The following is a 21,985-nucleotide window of genomic DNA, read 5'->3' as shown; positions in this document are numbered from 1 at the left end:
TCTTCCAGCAAACAAAATCAAACTTATCTTTATCTGAGCTATTATATCAAATTCTATTTAGTGTATGTGCAGCATCTTTTGCATTACTAAAGCCTAAATTACTGTACTGTTCTGAACACTTAGGAGTAACTGCTCATCACCTTCTAAAGGAGAATAAACTTAACTGGCACATGTATTTAGTATCCACAGACTGTCTCATTGATTTATATATTAATGATCTGAGTTGTCTTTAGTGAATGTTATTTATATCTGTGTTCACCTATTAGGCTTGATACCAAGTGCAGAGGATTTAGTTTAACCATTTGTGTACAATTTATTAGGATATGAGTATATATTATGTACTTATAAAATTTTATTGATGTTTAATAACAATAAATTTTGATATATTCATTTACAACCTCACGTTTGTATTATTGGGAGCCCAGTGTTAACGATATCCAGCACTGTTTTTATTTTTGAAACTTACCAGTAGCTGCTGCATTTCCCACCCTAGGCTTATACTCGAGTCAATAAGTTTTCCCAGTTTTTTGTGGTAAAATTAGGTGCCTCGGCTTATATTCGGGTCGACTTATACTCGAGTATATACGGTAATTACCCTTTTGAAATGAGGGAAACTGACATGGCTGCAGATTCAATAATCATCCCCAAATACACAGAGATTCTTATTAACCATAATTACACCACAGCATCGCCCGGCAAGTAAAAAAGGCAAGATCCACAACATATGTGAACTGAGTATAATGTATGCAAGGACACTGGTATGTCTGCACCAGACAGCCCCATGATATAACAGTATAAAATAGGGCTCTGAAAGCAGTCATATGACACGAGCAGCTACTGAATGGGACGGGAGGGTGTTATATAGCAGTGTTACCTGCTATAAGTGCAGCAATAGTACAGACACTGCACTTATTTCAGCAGGTTGTTGCAGATCCGTCTTCCTGTGATTTATTCCATGTCCTCCTCTGACTCCGCCCACCAACAAACAAAAAGGCTTCTTTATTGGAGGAATATCGCTGCACCTGCCCATAAAACAAAACATGTGATTGTCCCAAACACTAAATGTAAACAGACCAAATAATAAAAAAAAATATGCAGTCTGAGGAGACCATGTGTGGGCAGTGCGTCCAAGGCCAAAAAGAAGCAACAAGCGGCAGCCTAAAAAAACCCGCAACTCGGGAAAAAAAGAAGCCCAAGCGGATTTGGCAACTATGGTGTGTACTGGTGGCTGTGCTTATCTACCTGCCTGGTTGGATGTGGTCACATTTGTTAATTGTTATAAGTGTCTATAAAGATTTTTTTTAAAAAAAATCCTGCAGGGAGAAGTGACAGTTGGGAGTGGTTGGTGGTTGCCGGGGGTGACTGTTGGGAGTGGTTGGTGGTTGCTGTGGTGACAGTTGGGAGTGGTTGGTGGTTGCTGTGGTGACAGTTGGGAGTGGTTGGTGGTTGCTGTGGTGACAGTTGGGAGTGGTTGGTGGTTGCTGTGGTGACAGTTGGGAGTGGTTGGTGGTTGCTGTGGTGACAGTTGGGAGTGGTTGGTGGTTGCCGGGGGTGACTGTTGGGAGTGGTTGGTGGTTGCTGTGGTGACAGTTGGGAGTGGTTGGTGGTTGCTGTGGTGACAGTTGGGAGTGGTTGGTGGTTGCTGTGGTGACAGTTGGGAGTGGTTGGTGGTTGCTGTGGTGACAGTTGGGAGTGGTTGGTGGTTGCTGTGGTGACAGTTGGGAGTGGTTGGTGGTTGCTGTGGTGACAGTTGGGAGTGGTTGGTGGTTGCTGTGGTGACAGTTGGGAGTGGTTGGTGGTTGCTGTGGTGACAGTTGGGAGTGGTTGGTGGTTGCTGTGGTGACAGTTGGGAGTGGTTGGTGGTTGCTGTGGTGACAGTTGGGAGTGGTTGGTGGTTGCCGGGGGTGACTGTTGGGAGTGGTTGGTGGTTGCTGTGGTGACAGTTGGGAGTGGTTGGTGGTTGCTGTGGTGACAGTTGGGAGTGGTTGGTGGTTGCTGTGGTGACAGTTGGGAGTGGTTGGTGGTTGCTGTGGTGACAGTTGGGAGTGGTTGGTGGTTGCTGTGGTGACAGTTGGGAGTGGTTGGTGGTTGCTGTGGTGACAGTTGGGAGTGGTTGGTGGTTGCTGTGGTGACAGTTGGGAGTGGTTGGTGGTTGCCTGTGGTGACAGTTGGGAGTGGTTGGTGGTTGCCAGGGGTGAAAGTGGGGAGTGGTTAGTGGTTGCCGGGGGTGACAGGGACAGAGGGGTGTGATATACTCAGGACCGCTGAGAGAGATCCCTGTGTCTGGTAAAACTGAGAGAGAAAAGATAGGGACAAAAGACAATGGGACACAGTGATCTATAAGCAGATTAAAAGTGAAGTAAGTGGAAGAAGAGAAGTGATAAAAAGAGAGGATGAGTAAGAAGGAAAGTGCTGATAATGACTAAGCAGTAGAGAGATCTGTGAATACACAACAGAGACTGAGCTATGTACTGAGGACAGTGTGAGAGGAGAGAGAATAGAGAGTCAGCTACACACATCAGTCAGCTACACACATCAGTCAGTTACATACATCAGTCAGTTACATACATCAGTCAGTTACATACATCAGTCAGTTACATACATCAGTCAGTCAGTTACATACATCAGTCAGTTACACACGTCAGTCAGTTACACACATCAGTCAGTTACACACATCAGTCAGTTACACACATCAGTCAGTTACATACATCAGTCAGTTACATACATCAGTCAGTTACACACATCAGTCAGTTACACACATCAGTCAGTTACACACATCAGTCAGTTACATACATCAGTCAGTTACATACATCAGTCAGTTACACACATCAGTCAGTTACACACATCAGTCAATTACATACATCAGTCAGTTACACACATCAGTCAGTTACACACATCAGTCAGTTACATACATCAGTCAGTCAGTTACATACATCAGTCAGTTACACACATCAGTCAGTTACACACATCAGTCAGTTACACACATCAGTCAGTTACACACATCAGTCAGTTACATACATCAGTCAGTCAGTTACATACGTCAGTCAGTTACACACGTCAGTCAGTTACACACATCAGGCAGTTACACACATCAGTCAGTTACATACATCAGTCAGTTACATACATCAGTCAGTTACACACATCAGTCAGTTACACACATCAGTCAGTTACACACATCAGTCAGTTACATACATCAGTCAGTTACACACATCAGTCAGTTACACACATCAGTCAGTTACATACATCAGTCAGTCAGTTACATACATCAGTCAGTTACACACGTCAGTCAGTTACACACATCAGGCAGTTACACACATCAGTCAGTTACATACATCAGTCAGTTACACACATCAGTCAGTTACACACATCAGTCAGTTACATACATCAGTCAGTTACACACATCAGTCAGTTATACACATCAGTCAGTTATACACATCAGTCAGTTACACACATCAGTCAGTTACATACATCAGTCAGTTACATACATCAGTCAGTTACATACATCAGTCAGTTACACACATCAGTCAGTTACACATATCAGTCAGTTACACACATCAGTCAGTTACATACATCAGTCAGTTATACACATCAGTCAGTTATACACATCAGTCAGTTACATACATCAGTCAGTTACATACATCAGTCAGTTACACACATCAGTCAGTTACATACATCAGTCAGTTACATACATCAGTCAGTTACACACATCAGTCAGTTACACACATCAGTCAGTTACACACATCAGTCAGTTACATACATCAGTCAGTTACACACATCAGTCAGTTATACACATCAGTCAGTTACACACATCAGTCAGTTACATACATCAGTCAGTTATACACATCAGTCAGTTACACACATCAGTCAGTTACACACATCAGTCAGTTACATACATCAGTCAGTTACACACATCAGTCAGTTATACACATCAGTCAGTTATACACATCAGTCAGTTACATACATCAGTCAGTTATACACATCAGTCAGTTACATACATCAGTCAGTTACATACATCAGTCAGTTATACACATCAGTCAGTTACATACATCAGTCAGTTATACACATCAGTCAGTTATACACATCAGTCAGTTACATACATCAGTCAGTTATACACATCAGTCAGTTACATACATCAGTCAGTTATACACATCAGTCAGTTACATACATCAGTCAGTTATACACATCAGTCAGTTACATACATCAGTCAGTTACATACATCAGTCAGTTACATACATCAGTCAGTTATACACATCAGTCAGTTACATACATCAGTCAGTTATACACATCAGTCAGTTACATACATCAGTCAGTTATACACATCAGTCAGTTACATACATCAGTCAGTTACACACATCAGTCAGTTACACACATCAGTCAGTTACACACATCAGTCAGTTACACACATCAGTCAGTTACACACATCAGTCAGTTACATACATCAGTCAGTTACATACATCAGTCAGTTACACACATCAGTCAGTTACACACATCAGGCAGTTATACACATCAGTCAGTTATACACATCAGTCAGTTACATACATCAGTCAGTTACATACATCAGTCAGTTACACATATCAGTCAGTTACACACATCAGTCAGTTACACACATCAGTCAGTTATACACATCAGTCAGTTACATACATCAGTCAGTTACATACATCAGTCAGTTACACACATCAGTCAGTTACATACATCAGTCAGTTACACACATCACTCAGTTACACACATCAGTCAGTTATACACATCAGTCAGTTACACACATCAGTCAGTTATACACATCAGTCAGTTATACACATCAGTCAGTTACATACATCAGTCAGTTATACACATCAGTCAGTTACACACATCAGTCAGTTACACACATCAGTCAGTTACACACATCAGTCAGTTACATACATCAGTCAGTTACACACATCAGTCAGTTACACACATCAGTCAGTTACATACATCAGTCAGTTATACACATCAGTCAGTTACATACATCAGTCAGTTATACACATCAGTCAGTTATACACATCAGTCAGTTATACACATCAGTCAGTTATACACATCAGTCAGTTACATACATCAGTCAGTTATACACATCAGTCAGTTACATACATCAGTCAGTTATACACATCAGTCAGTTACATACATCAGTCAGTTATACACATCAGTCAGTTACATACATCAGTCAGTTATACACATCAGTCAGTTACATACATCAGTCAGTTATACACATCAGTCAGTTACATACATCAGTCAGTTACACACATCAGTCAGTTACATACATCAGTCAGTTACACACATCAGTCAGTTACACACATCAGTCAGTTACATACATCAGTCAGTTACATACATCAGTCAGTCAGTTACACACATCAGTCAGTTACACACATCAGTCAGTTACACACATCAGGCAGTTATACACATCAGTCAGTTACATACATCAGTCAGTTACACACATCAGTCAGTTACACACATCAGTCAGTTACACACATCAGGCAGTTACACACATCAGTCAGTTACACACATCAGTCAGTTACACACATCAGTCAGTTACACACATCAGTCAGTTACATACATCAGTCAGTTACACACATCAGTCAGTTACACACATCAGTCAGTTACACACATCAGTCAGTTACACACATCAGTCAGTTACACACATCAGTCAGTTACACACATCAGTCAGTTACACACATCAGTCAGTTACATACATCAATCAGTTACATACATCAGTCAGTTACATACATCAGTCAGTCACATACATCAGTCAGTCACATACATCAGTCAGTCAGTTACATACATCAGTCAGTCAGTTACATACATCAGTCAGTCACATACATCAGTCAGTCACATACATCAGTCAGTCAGTTACATACATCAGTCAGTTACACACATCAGTCAGTTACATACATCAGTCAGTTACACACATCAGTCAGTTACACACATCAGTCAGTTACACACATCAGTCAGTTATACACATCAGTCAGTTACATACATCAGTCAGTTACATACATTGTCGGTCTGGAGCAGGAAGGGCCCACCGGGGGACTGCAACGCTAGGGGCCCACCAGAGGGGGTGTGGCCAGCCATCATAGAGGCGAGACCAGACACTAGAGGGGGAGGGGTCAGCCCACAAAGGACAGCTAGCATCATAATGTAGTATATAAAGAATACAGTATGTATATAAACACAGTACACAGTCTTGACCTGCCCCTTAGATTGGGCAGAACAGTCACCAAATATCAGGATTGTCCCACTAGACCAGGCTTGGCTAACCTGTGGCACTCCAGCTATTGTGAAACTACAAGCCCCAGCATGCTTCGCCAATATATAGCAGCTTATTGCTGGAAGGGTATGCTGGGACTTGTAGTTTCACAACACCTGGAGTGCCACAGGTTAGCCAAGCCTGCACTAGACTCAGAACATTTGACAGACTGTCCTACCTGTTCTTGTAACTTTTGCCACCCTTGGCTGCTGGTTTCTTTAGTTGCAGCTTGTCTGGATCCTGGAATGTTGAGGGCCCTATTTGGAAAAAATGAGATCTTGGTGTAAGGAAAAACTTTGTTTTGGATTGTACCTTTCTTTGGGAATGTGTATTCTGCGACTGTCTGAAGAAAGGATTCATGTTGATTGGATCTTTTGATGTGTTAGGGTCCACTTGAAAACAGGAAGGTTTAATTAAAGACGTGCTGCTAGATTTCCTGCGTCTAAAAACAAGATGCAGGACATCACAGCGTTTCCAGAATTTCAGAGATAAGTGTAAATATTGTTAGCTTTGTAATCATGTAAATACATGTTTGTGTAAACACATTGCATCCTGATTCTAAAAATAGCCTGTGTCCAAATCAGTATAAAAAGCACTGTCTTGTACACTGAAATGTATCATTCTGATGTTCCATCTGACCTGACCACTAATACCTTTAATCAGTGGAACTGTCCTTGTCAGGGCACCTGAGCGAAATAAAACATCACTCTTCCTTCAAGACCCTGCTTGACAACTTCTTCAATATTACTGTAATCCTGTGACCTGCAAATTAGACCCTAAAACTAATCCGTTCTCTGGCTGTTTCTCAGGTTATACCCAGCTCTCCAGTACCACCGCTCTGCCTGCTACCCAGCAGCTGGCTAGTGTGATAGGCCAGGGGGATCCATCCACAGCACCCATATCAGGGGTACCAGCCAAAGTGTACCAGCATGGGAGTACACTAGCAGTGACAGTTACCCAGAAGGAATGTGGTTCTGGGCACCATAAAGGAGCCCAGTGGTGGCAGCAGACTCCTCCTACTGCGGCAGGAGAGGCATATTCGGAATAACGAAAGGGGACGGTGGCAAAGTAAGCCCAGACAGTTCTCAGCAACCACAGATAGGGTGGCATAGCCGGTCCATCCTGTCACAGTCAGTTTACCAGTTTATGAGCTCAGCAGCCGGCAGGGACAGGATGGCCCGAAGGGCAGAGGGGCATGAGCCCCCCGGGCCGGTCAGAAAAAGTGCTCTTTGGGCCAGTGCCAAATTCTCCTGTTCTATATTGGCCGCTGATCCTTCGATCCGTCCCCCCTCCCACTCAGTGATAGGCCAAACATTCGGCCTATCACTGAGAGCTCTTGTGTCACATGGGACGCGCACCACGTGGGTGCCGTCCCATGTCTGAAGACTGCAGAGCGTGTGGCGCGGATGGAGGAAGGTAAGTGCGACAGGGGGGTATATTAATATAGTGTGTGTGTGTGGTATATTGTATGTATGTGTGTGTAGTATAATGTGTGTGAGTGAGGGGGCAATATACTGTGTGTGAGTGAGGGGGCAGTATACTGTGTGCGAATGAGGGGCCAGTGCATTTTGTGTGAGTGAGGGGCCAGTTTATTTTTTATGTGAGTGAGGGGGCAGTATACTGTGTGTGAGTGAAGGAGCAGTATACTGTGTGTGAGTGAGGGGGCAGTATACTGTGTGTGAGTGAGGGGGCAGTATACTGTGTGTCTGTGTGTGAGTGAGGGGCCAGTGTATTTGTTATGTGAGTGAAGGGGCAGTATACTGTGTGTGAGTGAGGGGGCAGTATACTGTGTGTGAGTGAGGGGGCAGTATACTGTGTGTGAGTGAGGGGCCAGTGTATTTTTTATGTGAGTGAGGGGGCAGTATACTGTGTGTAAGTGTGAATAAGGGGCCAGTGTATTGTGTGTGTGTGTGAGTGAGGGGCCAGTGTATTGTGTGTGTGTGAGTGAGGGGCCAGTGTATTGTGTGTGTGTGTGTGTGTGACTGAGGGGCCAGTGTATTGTGTGTGTGTGAGTGAGGGGCCAGTGTATTGTGTGTGTGTGTGTGTGTGCGTGCGTTAGGGGCCAGTGTATAGTGTGTGTATTGCTATTTTATTTGTGTTGTGATGTGGGGCAATTTAATTTAATAGTGGGACCTATGAAGTTAAGATGGGGTGATTGGACCTTTAATTTAATGCTGGGGTGGTTTGGGATCTATTAATTGAATGTGGCTCTGTTTAGGGAAAATGAGGTCTATTTATTAAAAGTGATTATGAATTATTTAATGCTTGGAATGGTTGTGGGAAATGATTATATTTATTAAACGTAAATGCTATTTAATTTATTGCTGAAGCTGTTTGGAGGGAGGGAAATAGGTTTATTTATTAAATGGGAATTCTATTAATTTTCTGCCAGGGTTAGTTGGAGGGAAATAGGTCTATTTATCAAATGTGAATACTATTATTGGTTGGAGTTTTCTAAATTTCATGTACCCATTTTTTTCTCCAAATAGGGCCTCCAACATTCCAGGATCCAGACAAGCGGAAAATGAGCTAAAGAAACCAGCAGCCACATGTGGTGACAGTGACAAGACAGGTAGGAGAGAGCAGGACAGTCTGCCAACTGTCCTGAATCTGGTGGGGCAGTCCCGAATTTGCATGACTGTCTCGCTTAGGACAGTTAGGAGGTATGTCCTGCTTCACCGTGTACTGCTCGTGAAGGTAGAAATGTGTGTACCTAACAGTAGTGCACACAGTATTGCCTGTGTATTTGTCTAAAATGATAACCATGCTACATCATAGGGGGTTACCCTGTCTAAAGTGCCCAGGCCCCCCAGAGCCTTAATTCAGCTATGGGCCTTTGCATAAAAATATATATATGGATTAAGCAACACTAAAATAGCCTCTTTTTATATAGATAAATAAATATTGTACCAAAACCACCCTTTAAGGATGGACCGCTACTTATAGGCCAGTGCTGTGTGCTTGCCCCCCGAGCTAAAGTCTGTGAGCCCTCCCCTGTCAGCCGGAGAGAATAAAAGACACTGAAAGTTCTATGTGTTCAATGAACTTCACTTTATTGTTTACAAATTCACATACTTATAGCACTCTGGTTACACAAAATCACGTACTTCAGCAAACTACGCCCCTAACTGTCTTATCTTCGTCTTAACCACTCATTGTGCATGATTTCGTTACACAGACCTTGCTACATTCTCACAGGATTTCTCCCAAGGGCACTGGTGGTTATCTCCTGTCTGCCATATCCAAGGTCATGGACGTAGCTCCTCATAACCAACAAGATAATAGTGAATAACTCCTACAAACTAGCTGTATCTAAGCTGTCTTTAAGCTGTACAAGGACAAATTGGCTGACAGATAATAAGATGGCGTCAGCTCAGCAAAATCACATTTCTCATTTCCCATCTTTTTATTTATTATTTACTCTATACTACCTATCAGAGATCACATTCTTGCTGTCGCTTACAATGGGTACTTATACACATACACCCTTCTAACAGAACATATGCATAGGGATGCCTAAAACTGGATACATAGAACAACCCATCCCCCATCAATAACAAGTCCATGATCCCTCTTCTAGCTGATATTAATAGATGGTCAATGAGTCAACAACCGTCTTGCACTCGCTGCATGTCCCGATGTCAGATCTTCACATATATCAGTGAACATGAGAGGCTCTGGGGCCTCTTGTGTTTCCTTTTGGTCTCCTAACTATGGATTTCATAAAGAAGGAAAAAAGGAAAGGGAGGGAGAAAATACACAGTGCGCTCGGCAAGTGTTATATGTCACTTATTTCACAATAGAAGGGATTGTCCATTGTGCTGTATATCTTCATAAGGATAAACTTCAGTAACGAGCATGTGGATTCCAAGGAAAAGTTTCTTGGTTTCAGCACTGATCACAACTGGCAGAAGTACTGAGAGTTCCACAAGGTTCACACTCATTAGATGGGGTGTACAGTACAGCGGTTAAGACAGATGTGGTAACTTTAATTTTTCTGGAAGAGAAACACTTAGCTTTAATACACTTGTTAATAAGCCACATCATCAGTTTCATGAAAATATATATATATATATATATATATATATATATGGATTAGTAACTGACCTTGAAGTACAACATGTATAAGACCTGGTACCCATCCTCCTATACCCTTGAACCAATCGGCCAGATACAGCCATGAAAACTATCCTTCTAGATAAGCATCTCCAGTGTGCTCCTTTACAAATTTATATTCCATGTCTTAATTTTTGTAAGTGTTCATCAATTATTTTCTCTGGATCATCTGTGTCATTAATGAAAAAGGTGAAACCCTGGGCTCCAAAAAGAGTATTTAAGGTCAGGCAGTACCCTCCAGACTAAGCTGTCAGGTAGTCCAATATTAACCTATTGTCTTTTGTAAATGTAATAATGTATTGGGCCACAATACTCACAAATACATTTCTGTATTGTGTGTAAACCCTACAGCCATGGGTTGCTCTTTTCTTATTTGGTTGTGATGAACAATCATATTGGAATTTTTCTTATTATGTATAATAATCTCTACATTACTATTGGCGTGAGTCTGTTTCTTCCAGACCTAGCTTTCCTTTCTAGACTAGTACAATTCTACAGCCTACAGCAAAAGAAAAGAAAATGCAATCAATATTCCTCCTGCTAATATCATTGAACGCCACTCTCTGGTGTCCCTTGGACCTTTAAGTAACTTGTAAAATAAATTTTACTCAGACTCCCGATGTTGGAAAATCTTGCGGTGGGATGTGTGTATCCAGTTGTCATTTCCCTGTACGTCCACTTCCATGGGAGTCATCAATAAGACCTGGAAAGGACTCTCGTATCTGGGTTCGACTCTTCCTGACGTGCAATAAGGCAACATAGTTCAACAAATCACCATGTACATGCTGTAATTGCTGTGGAAAATAATAGGCTGTTCTGTTTGCTGTGCCCAACAAGATATCATATGATGTTAAACCTTTGTCTTTCCTATGACTGTTTCTTCCTGAGGGCAGGGCCATAGGTAAACATGAGATCCATGGCAGGCCTGTTTCAGCCATTATTTTCTGCATTTTTAATTTCAGAGTTCTATTAAGGTGCTCCACACATCCCGAACTTTGGGGTCTGTAGTGGGTGTGAAGGGCAAATATGATTATGAATATGATATACAGTTCCTGCAATCCTTGCCCCGTGGGGTGTGTCCCTCTTTGGGCTTAGCGGCTTCCACCCTACAGGTCACAGCCCCTTAGGGAAGTTCCCAGTGAGACAGAAAAGAGGGGTGACTGTGAGAGGCAACTTGACACAGAGGAGTAAGACCCAATGAAGGGCAGATACATAAGTCTCTAGTAGAACACTGGAGAGGAGGAGATGATGACCCTGGACAGAGCAATCCACGGTGAGGTAGCTAGGCAGAGGTCAGCAGTGTACAGGATATGCAGCGGACGATGAACCACAGCTATTACCACTTGGGAGTGGAATGGATCAGTGGAGGTCAGCGGTGCATGCAGAGTAGGTAGTGGGCGTTGATCACAGCGATTACCATTAACAAGTGGAGCAGGTAAGCAGAGAGCAGTGATATACAGGGTATGCAGCAGACAGTGAATCACGGCTGTTACCACTTGGAGGTGGAACGGATCAGCGGAGGACAGCGGTGCATGTAGGATAGGTATCAGGGGTAGAGCACAACGGAGAGAAAGGAGTTGCTTCGGGGCCAGGTGAAGACTTGAAGAACCAGCACTGAAAGGTGAGGGGAGGAGCCTTATAAAGGAGTACTGACCAATGGCCAGATAACATCTTATCATCCCCATTGGTCTGGGGATGATAAGATGAGGAGAACCTTAGCCGAATGCCCAGAAGATGACACAGAGATCTCCAAAACTTAGATATACGAATTGGACTCCTCCATCCGAGACAATCTCTGAAGGGCAGCCATGGAGGCGGAGAATCTCCTTCACAAAATGTTGGGCCAAGACAGCAGAGGAAGGCAGACCAACCAAGGGGACGAAGTGCGCCATTTTGGAAAAACAGTCTACAATAACCCAGATGGTACTGTAATTCTTGCTGACGGGAACATCTGTGATGAAGTCCATCAAAATATGGGTCCACGGTTTAGAAGGTACCGGAAAAAGCTAAAGGAGACCCATCGGAGGTTGGCGAGGGGACTTGTGTTGGGCACAGACCGCACAAGTGGCTACAAATTCCTTAACTTCAGACTGGTACTTGGGCCACCAGTATTAACTGGAAATTAATTTGAAGGTCTTCCGGGCTCCCAGATGTCCGGCAAAGTGGAGAGCATGGAACCAGATCAACAGTCTCTTCCGCAGATAGGGATGAACGAATGTCTTGCCCGGGGGGGGACTTAGATAAGTTGATAGCATTGACATATTTTGGATCCAGAATGGGACGCTCCAGAAAATCCTCTGGTTCAGAACTGTCAAATGCCCCAGATAATGCGTCAGCCTTCTTATTTTTCTGGCCAGGTTTGAAGCTAACATGTAAGTTAAAACATTAGAAGAAGAACGACCAGCTGGCTTGACGAGGATTTAGGCACTGGGCGGATTGGAGATAGAGGAGGTTTTTATGGTCTACAAACACCGTGACAATATGTCGGGCCCCTTCTAAAAGATAACGCCATTCGCTCAACGCTTGTTTAATGGCCAATAACTTCAGCTGGTAGGAATTTACTGGAAAAGAAGGCACAGGGGTGAAGTTTCTCTTGACATGACTTCTGTGAAAAGACAGCTCCCACTCCCATAGTAGATGCATTCACTTCGAGAAAAAATGGGAGGGAGAGGTCGGATTGCTTCAGGACAGGAGCAGTAGAGAATGCCTCCTTGAGAAAGAAGAAAGGAAAATGCCTCAACAGCCTCTGGGACCCAATGCTGGGTGTCAGCTCCTTTCTTGGTGATAGCCACTAGAGGGGCCATGATGGAGTATCCAGAAATAAAACGTCTGTAATAGTTGGCAAAGCCCAAGAATCATTGGACAGTCTTGAGAGTATTGGGACGGGGCCATTCCAAAATAGCTTGAAGCTTCTCAGGGTCCATCAGACACAATATATCCTAGGAAGGGAAGCTCGGCGGCTTCAAAGGAGCATTTCTCCAACTTACAATAAAGATGGTTCTTTCGCAGTCGATAAAGAACTTCAGCAAGATGAAGATGATGAGACTGGAGGTCTTTAGAGAAGACTAGTATATCATCAAGGTACACTACCACGGAAGACTACAAAAGATCACTGAAAATTTCATTAACATAACTCTGGAAGACTGCGGAAGCATTGCATAGGCGGAAAGGCATAACAAGATATTCATAATGGCCATCTCGCATGTTGAACGAAGTCTTCTACTTATCTCCAGCTCGTATTCGGATGAGATTGTTTGCCCCTCGGAGATTCAGTTTAGAATTTTTTTTTGCTCCTTTGATGCGCTCGAATAACTCCGTGATCAGCAGAATGGGGTAGTGGTTCTTTACCGTGATGGTATTTAGACCCCTATAGTCAATACAGGGGCGGAGGGTTCAATCTTTTTTCTGTACAAAAAAGAAGCCAGCTCCGGCTGGAGAAGTGGAAGGTCTGATGAATCCTCATTGCAAATTCTCCTTAATATTATTCGTGGTAGCCTCAGTCTCAGGCAACGAGAGGGGGTAAACACGTCCTCTAGGTGAAACTTCACCCGGAATTAAGTCGATGGGGCAATCACAAGGACGATGAGGAGGTAAATGTTCAGCATAAGATTTATTAGACATCAGCGAAGGAAGAATACTGAGGAGGAAGAGCAGAGGTACTTGAGTCCGAAGAAGCAAGGAGAGTCTTCAAAGGTTTGACCTGTGTGAGACATGTTCCTAAACAGGCTTTGCTCCAAGGTATAATCTGAGAAGATGGGCAGTCCAATTGGGGCGAGTGGAGATGAAGCCAGGGTAGGCCCAAGATGAAAGGACTGGTGGTAAGAGGAAGAACAAGGAAAGAAATTTTCTCCCAATGGAGTGCTCCTACTTGTAAGGAGGGTAGACTAGTACGTTGGTGAATAAGACTGTTGGTGAGGCGAGCTCCATCGATGCCAGTAATCATGATAGGTTTCTTCAGATGCACGGTAGGGAGAGCCAGTTGCTTGACAAGGAGTAAAGAAATGAAATTTCCAGCAGCCCCTGAATCCAACAGGGCAGTGATATGAGCAGTTTCATAGGCCCTATGTAAGTTAACGGGAAACTAACAAATTTGGCCAAAAGAGAAATCCGGAGAGTGGTAAAATGCCCCTAGCTTGAACCTCTCCTGAGCAAACTAAGGCCTGGCATCTCAAGACCGTTTAGGACATAGTTTAAGGATATGTCCAGCATCCCCGCAATAAAGACAAAGTTTATTCTTTTTTCTCTTATCTCTCTCTTTGCGAGAATGGCCCAATTGCATAGGCTCATCAGACAAGCCAGGGAGTTAAATTGGGGAGCTAGCCGAAAAGATGAACGTCTAGGATTCTCCTTCTCAGAAAACCTTTCACGGAATGTGATGTCCACTCTGTTGCATAATGAGATTAGGGTGTCCAATGTAGCTGGTAATTCTTGGGAGGACAGAGCGTTCTTGACCTTGTCGGAGAGGCCTTGCCAGAAGGTAGCCACCAGGGCTTCCTCGTTCCACTGTAATTCGGAGGATAGAGTCCGAAATTCGATTACATATTGGGCCACAGAACGTGAACCCTGGCGCAACCAGAGGATACTGGAGGCTGAGGAGATGACTCGCCCTGGCTCATCAAAAATCCTTCGGAAGGTGGCAATGAAGGCAGAACAATCGTTTAGGAGATTATCATTCTGCTCCCACAGAGGAGAAGCCCAGGCCAACGCTTGCCCAGATAAGAGGGAAATGATATATGCGACCTTGGACCTTGATGTAGGAAAGTTCTGTAGGAGAAGTTCAAATTGAATAAGACATTGATTCAGGAGGCCCCCTGCAAGACTTTGGATTACCATCGAACTTAGAAGGCATTGGCAGGCGTAAAGCAGAGGGGACTGGAGATGTTTCCAGGACTACTGGATGAACCGCGGCCTGAACAGTAGTTGGCGGAGAAGCTTGCAAAGTGTCCATACGGGTAGCCAGCGACTGTAGGCACTGAAGTAATTGAATTTGCATGGCATCTTGGCGTTCCAGTCTACCAACTAGGTGTTGGAGTAAATCTTTCATGGAGGGTTCTCTTTCAGGATCTGTCATGGCTGATTCTTACTGTCAGGATTGTACATGAAGGATGAGTGAGATCCTACTATCTCAGCTGGTAATTGCTAGACTCACCCAGAGGCGCGGAGTCTAACAGAGCGGAAGGTATTCACCAGGGATCCCCGCAAGGAGATTTTGGCGTAGCTGCTTCCACCCTGCAGGTCGCGGCCCCCTAAGGAAGTTCCCAGTGACACAGAACAGAGAGGTGACATTGAGAGGCAACTTGACACAGAGGAGTAAGATCCAATGAAGGGCAGGTACATAAGTCTCTAGTAGAACACTGGAGAGGAGGAGATGATGACCCCGGACAGGGCAATCCACGGTGAGGTAGCTAGGCAGAGGTCAGCAGTATACAGGATATGCAGTGGACGATGAACCAAAGCTATTACCATTTGGGAGTGGAACGGATCAGCGGAGGTCAGCGGTGCATGCAGAGTAAGTAGCGGGCGTTGATCACAGTGATTACCACTAAGGAGTGGAACAGGTGAGCAGAGATCAGCGGTATACAGGATATGCAGCAGACGGTGAACCACGGCTATTACCACTTGGAAGTGGAACGGATCAGCGGAGGGTAGATTACAACGGATAGAAGGGAGCTGCTTCAGGCCAGGTGAAGACTCGAAGAACCAGCACTGAAAGGTGAGGGGAGGAGCCTTATAATGAAGTACTGACCAATGGCCAGATAGCACAGGTAAGGCATAGCACGGATGCAGACTGCTGCTGACAGCATGCATAATGGGGAGAAGTAAGATTAGGGCAGGTGTGCCAATCTTCGAGTGTAGATACCCGGAGAGCGGTGTGTGACAGTCTAATTGTGCAGAGTAATATGCAAGTGGCCTTTGTTTGTGACCATGTATCTGTGTCAGTACTTCTTGTGCGTATGCACTGACTTCATGACAAAATAATGTGAAAGGTTTGTCATAATCTGCCAAAGCCACTGTTGGCGCTGAAGTTACTTCAGCTTAAAATTGGTTAAACATTTGGTTCTGCTCAGAGGAGAGTGTAAATGACTTACTATCATCCAGAAGTGCCAATGCAGGAGCATGGATAATAGCTCATAAAGTCTTAAGTCTTTTTCATTTATGTAGAAACATTGAATTCCCATCAATGCATTACCATACCCACGATACAAACAAGTACTTGCAGTATATGACGATTATAGTACAGTAAATAAGAGCAGTGAATGTCTTTACAACACTGATTGACTCAAAACTATTACGAGGAAAAGAATAAAAACCTTTTGTTATCTACCATAATTGACATTACATTGCCTTACTTTCTTTCAAACCATCTAATATAAAATTTGGTTAAAAAAACCCAAAAACAAACCCAAACACTATTTCATATTCAACTATGTTAGTCCATTTCTCCTTCTCTCTTTAAAAACATACCTTCTGACCTTCTAGAACATACAGAAAAGCCACCTAGTTCATGCATTTGCTATACGAATAGCCCATAAAGTCTAATATCTCTTTAAAAAACAAAGTAGTCATTAATCAGTAGAGTTTACGTTATTTAAATCCTTCATTAGTGTCTGCTTATGTTTGTTGTGGCTGTGGACCAAAACATATTGCAAACTTCTATTCATTGAATTCCCTAAAGGGTCTTTCTCTGTAGCTGGAGACCTTCTGTGAAGAGAAAAAACTTTTACATAGAGATTAACATTTATTCATTAGGGATTACAGTAGCTGTCATTAATTCACATTCCCAATCAGTGAGTGTTGTTGCATGTAACATGCGTGTCAGTATTAGTACACCATTATCAGGTAACCAGTGAACATTTTTGTGCAGTGAACAGCTGCTAATAAGACACTTGTTTATGTGTTTCTCTGCGTAGCTTAACTGTGACGCTATGCGTTCCATGCCATGAATGTATGAAAATATGATTTCCTCAAAGGGGCAGTCCCCAATCTCACAAACGGGGAATTTCAAAATGACGTGACCTGGGTATTCAAAGCTACTCCTCTCTCATCATCACTTAGTACAGCTCCCTTGAATGACTCTGATGATTTTCAAACATTCAACCAGTTATCAAAAGGTTCCAGGCATTCAGCCATTTTGAAAGCAACACTGCTCCTTTCATAAATCAGAGTATTCTCATTAGACACCTCGCATTGTGTCTGCAAATCACTCAACATTTCCTCAACAGAATCTCCCATCACCAAATATTCACACATATTTCCAAATTCTGTGATTTCCGTATCAAAAGTACAAATATATTCACTTGAACAAGTCTCACTCACAGACGGCATATTATCTCGTAACATTTCTTTATCGGCACAACAAAACCCCCTGATTTCTGAAAACATTCCTCAGCCCCATTTTCACACAGATTAAAACCGTTTGTAATATCTGCATGTAAAAGCTCACTACCATCCTTCTCTTTTAACTTAAAGTGAAAGCTATCTTTCTCAAATTCACAGACAAAGTTATTTTGTTCAACTACAGAAACAGCTCATTGGACCCCAGTACATTTACAGTTTTGTCCGTCCAGTGATTCATGCAGTGACGGACCAAAGATTTTAAAACTTCTTTTGCATCTATTTAAAAGCTTACAATTAAGCAATGCAGGCATAAAATTTACAAACATACAAGTTTTCCGACCTTGAAAATGTCTCTTGTAAAACGGTCAAGACAGACAAACACGGATCTCCCTCACACGCAGTAAGATGGAGACAAAACTCATATACAGTGGAAGAAAAATTAACTGATATCTTCCAGCCTACTGATGTGGAACTACAAGTCCCAGCATTAAACTAAATACAAGTCAGCTTCAATATATTATTACCACTCACCACTCCGGACACATTTTACTTACTCTTGACAAACAGTGTGAACTTATCAATTTTACAGACATTGTCAGATAACAGTCCTTCTAGAAGATTTCTTTCACACAAGACGGATAGGGGGAGAGAGATTTGCAGCTTCTCTGCTGCTCATAGCCTTCCTTCTTATCTCAACACTCTGAACAAGCGGGGGACACATTTCACTCTTTCAGCTACGCAGCATCCAACATACATTTATAGTACACAACCTACTTGATTCATTCTATCACTCAGCTTCTGATGCATTTATCATATCCACTCAACACATATCAGTTAATTTTTTGGCTATTCCCGCTTTCTTGAAAAATTATTTGCAGACCTTATACTCCCCCTATATCCTGGAAATCTGCGCATCATTTCTATGGGGGAGTTGCTGTCATCTATCTGTTTACTGTCTATATTCCCCATATTGACAGTACTGTTGAATCCAGACAGGGACTCTGATCAAGTTTCTGTGGGTTGTCCTAACAGTAGACGTTCCGTTCTGTGGACTCCTTGGGGTAGATGTCCTATACTGTTGGGCTCCTTACAGTGGATTTCCAGTTCTGTGGACTCCTTACACTGGATGTCCGGTTCTGTGGACTCCTTACACTTGATGTCCATGCTGAATAGCCTTTTTGACAGAATCTGGAACGAAGGTCTGCGAAATTCATCTAAACTTCTTTGATAAAATTTCTGGGGATGGTGTCTAAAGTGTCACACATGCACTCAAAATTCACTCATTTTCAGAAATCTTATTACCAATACAATTACAGTAAACAAATTGGGTTAGTAATTACTGTATAAATCTGAGACTTGCAGATCTGCGTGCTTGATACCTTGGACGGACATGAGGAAGCTCTAAACAGAGGAGCCTGATGAGTAGAAAACTCTACTCACCTGGGTTATAGTCAGAGTCCTGTATCCAGGGCAACCTCCAGTGTTGTCTGTCCTTGCCTCAGGTCAGCAGTCCCGGTGGGACCTCAAATTCTGTTGGATCTAATCAGTCAGTTCACCTGTAAGTGTCGGTTTACCAGTTTATGAGCTCATCAGCCGGAGAGAATAAAAGACACTGCAAGTTCTATGTGTGCAATTAGCTCCACTTTATTGTTTACAAATTCACATACTTATAGCACTCTGGTTACACAAATTCACGTACTTCAGCAAACTACACCCCTGTCTTATCTTCGCCTTAACCACTCATTGTGCATGATTTCGTTACACAGACCTTGCTACATTCTCGCAGGAATTCTCCCAAGGGGGCTGGTGGTTATCTTCTGTCTGCCATATCCAAGGACATGGACGCAGCTCCTCGTAACCAACAAGATATTAATGAAAAACTTCTACAAACTAGCTATATCTAAGCTGTCTTTAAGCTGTACAAGGACAAAATGGCTGACAGGTAACAAGATGGAGTCAGCTCATCAGAATCAAATTTCTCAAGTGTTAGTACTCCCCCACCCCAACAATAGCGGTGGTAAACACTTAACCTGCGGGGTCCCGACATTGCCACTATAAATTAATATTAATGCAGGTCCCACTGACATCAAACTCTACTGCCGGAGAGCTGTCCATTCGGAATGAGTTCCAGTCAGCCTCCTGGTGCCATCAAAAGTCTGCAGAGTCGGCTTTCAGGTAAGTCTATGTATATTGCAATAGTTTTATGCTGAAATCGGATCTTATTTGTAGGTCTTCACTTTGTCGGATTTATCATCAGTATTCAAGTGTACTCAACCCAATAATAGTGTGTAGTGTAGTATTAGTATATTCCCCCCACCCCAATAATATCGTGCAGTGTTAGTAACTTCCCTCCTAATAATAGTGTACTATGTTGGTAACATCCCCCACAATTACAGTGTATAATGTCGATAACACCAACCTCACTCCTTATATTACTACATTGCTATAGTATATAGCATTAGACACACCCCCTCCCTCCTCTAATAATAGTGTATAGCGTTAGTAACACACCCCCTCCCCTCTAATAATAGTATATAGCATAGTATATAGCATTAATAACACTCGTCCTAACACTAGAGGTGTAACATTAGTAACACATCCCCCTCCCCATTAATAATAGTGTATAATGTTAGTAACTTCACCCTAATAGTGTACAATGTTAGTAACACCCCCCTCCTTAATTACAGTGTATAACTTTAGTGATACCCCCCTGCTATCTCCAGGCTTTGTGCTTTTGCAGCTCCTCCGGGCGGCTGCTCCTTATCACAGTGACAGCTCTTGTGATGTCACTGCAAAGCTTAAAGCTGAAGAGAGCCGGGCGTCTCGGCTCTCTGGATTGTTTGTAGGTAAACTTTGTAGAAATTATACATAGTCGTTGTGGAAGAGGGCGAGGTTATCAGGCATTGGGGCTTTGCCTGGTACCCCGGTGGGCCAGTCCGACGCTGTCTGACTGTATGGATTTTATTTAATCTATAGCTGCACTTCTAATGCACATAATGTTCCCAGATTTGTGTAATAAGTCCCCACTATCCAGGGATGCTCCCAGGTTTGTCTCTGGAAATGTCCCTATTTTTCAGAACTGACCAATTGTACAGTACAATTCCTCTTATTTTGTAAATTGAATGCAATTCTCACTGTCTATTATTATTTTCCTCTGGGCTTTAGAATGTAATATTTATTTTAAATGAGCTATTAAAATGAGATTATCTGCAATAAAACACTGTGATGTCTTTGCCCCACTAGGCTCTAGCTGGTGATGTAGTGGCTGCTGAGTGCACACTCCTGATTAAGAAGCGAGGCAGTTTACAGCGAGCTTAAATTTATCATTTTTGAGACTGACTTTCCCATTGTAAAAGTAAGTACCCATTCACCATGCTCTGGTGCAATTTTGTCTTTAATCTGATTGGCTGACTGCTGCTGGGGGAGGGAACTATGGAGTGTGCGCAGGCTGTATAGGCTCACGTCTAGGATGACAGAGGTGCAGGGGGGTCTGTCTGATCCCTGGGAAGCCAATCGTACTGTGTCCTTACAGCGCAGGAGGGCTCGGCCTATTCCTCTCTATATAAGGGGTGTGTGAAGAAGGGGGGGGTGTTTGTATGTGTGCGGGTGGGGGGTGTTCCAAAACTAAGCTTTTCGTTCAACTCAATAATCAAATCTGCCCCACAATCTGCTTTTATAATGAATCTTAGTCTCAGCCGTTTATGCCAAAGCAAATTGTTAATATGATACTTTCTGCTGTTTCCTTGTTTGTTTTTATAGATATTTCCTTCATTATTTCTTGAAAAAGGAATAAATATGGAGGATGGAGCTGAACAGGTAATCTATCACATGGCTCACAATCACTAAAGTAGTTTATGGATTCAAGAAGCATTTTACTACAAGCTCCCAGCATGTAATCTTCCTCACACCGTGCATTGCTCTATTACATCATATATAGACACAGACGTGTTTGTCAGAACTATGTGGTCAGTTTTCAAGATGTTTTTCAAGAACTCAGTGGCACTTTAATTTATCGTTGTGCAGATGTATTAGAAATAATTCTTAGTAAAATATATGAAACTGAAAAGAATATTTTGGATCTGACCAAAGAAAGTCCATGGAAACCTGACGTCACACCGCACAATTGTCAAAAATGTCCTGTCAACATGGCAAGAAATGGTGGAGCGTAAATTTTGTCACATATATAGAGACTTAATGTTTGAAAGCTCGGTACTTGGAATCCGATCAAATTTTTTTCTTTATACAAACAACGAACAAACATTGTTCCATGTAAAACTA

The 21,985-nt window shown here is 42.8% G+C and overlaps 1 long non-coding RNA gene across 2 annotated transcripts in view; it reads right to left on the bottom strand.

Moving 5' to 3' along the window:
• Positions 1-6,432: 6,432 nt before the first annotated feature.
• LOC142102703 (uncharacterized) overlaps positions 6,433-21,985 on the bottom strand; it is a 47,656-nt gene continuing 32,103 nt past the window's right edge. The window contains exon 4 of one of the 2 annotated variants that reach the window (XR_012679324.1): positions 6,433-6,510. This is a non-coding gene — a long non-coding RNA (uncharacterized LOC142102703). Of the gene's footprint in view, positions 6,511-9,299; positions 10,251-21,985 lie in introns of those variants that run through there. The other variant, XR_012679323.1, reaches the window with a different exon arrangement.

This window comes from Mixophyes fleayi, chromosome 1 (assembly GCF_038048845.1).
Source record: "Mixophyes fleayi isolate aMixFle1 chromosome 1, aMixFle1.hap1, whole genome shotgun sequence".
Taxonomy (NCBI): Eukaryota; Metazoa; Chordata; class Amphibia; order Anura; family Limnodynastidae; genus Mixophyes; species Mixophyes fleayi.
This window is presented reverse-complemented; position numbering and strand designations above follow the sequence as displayed.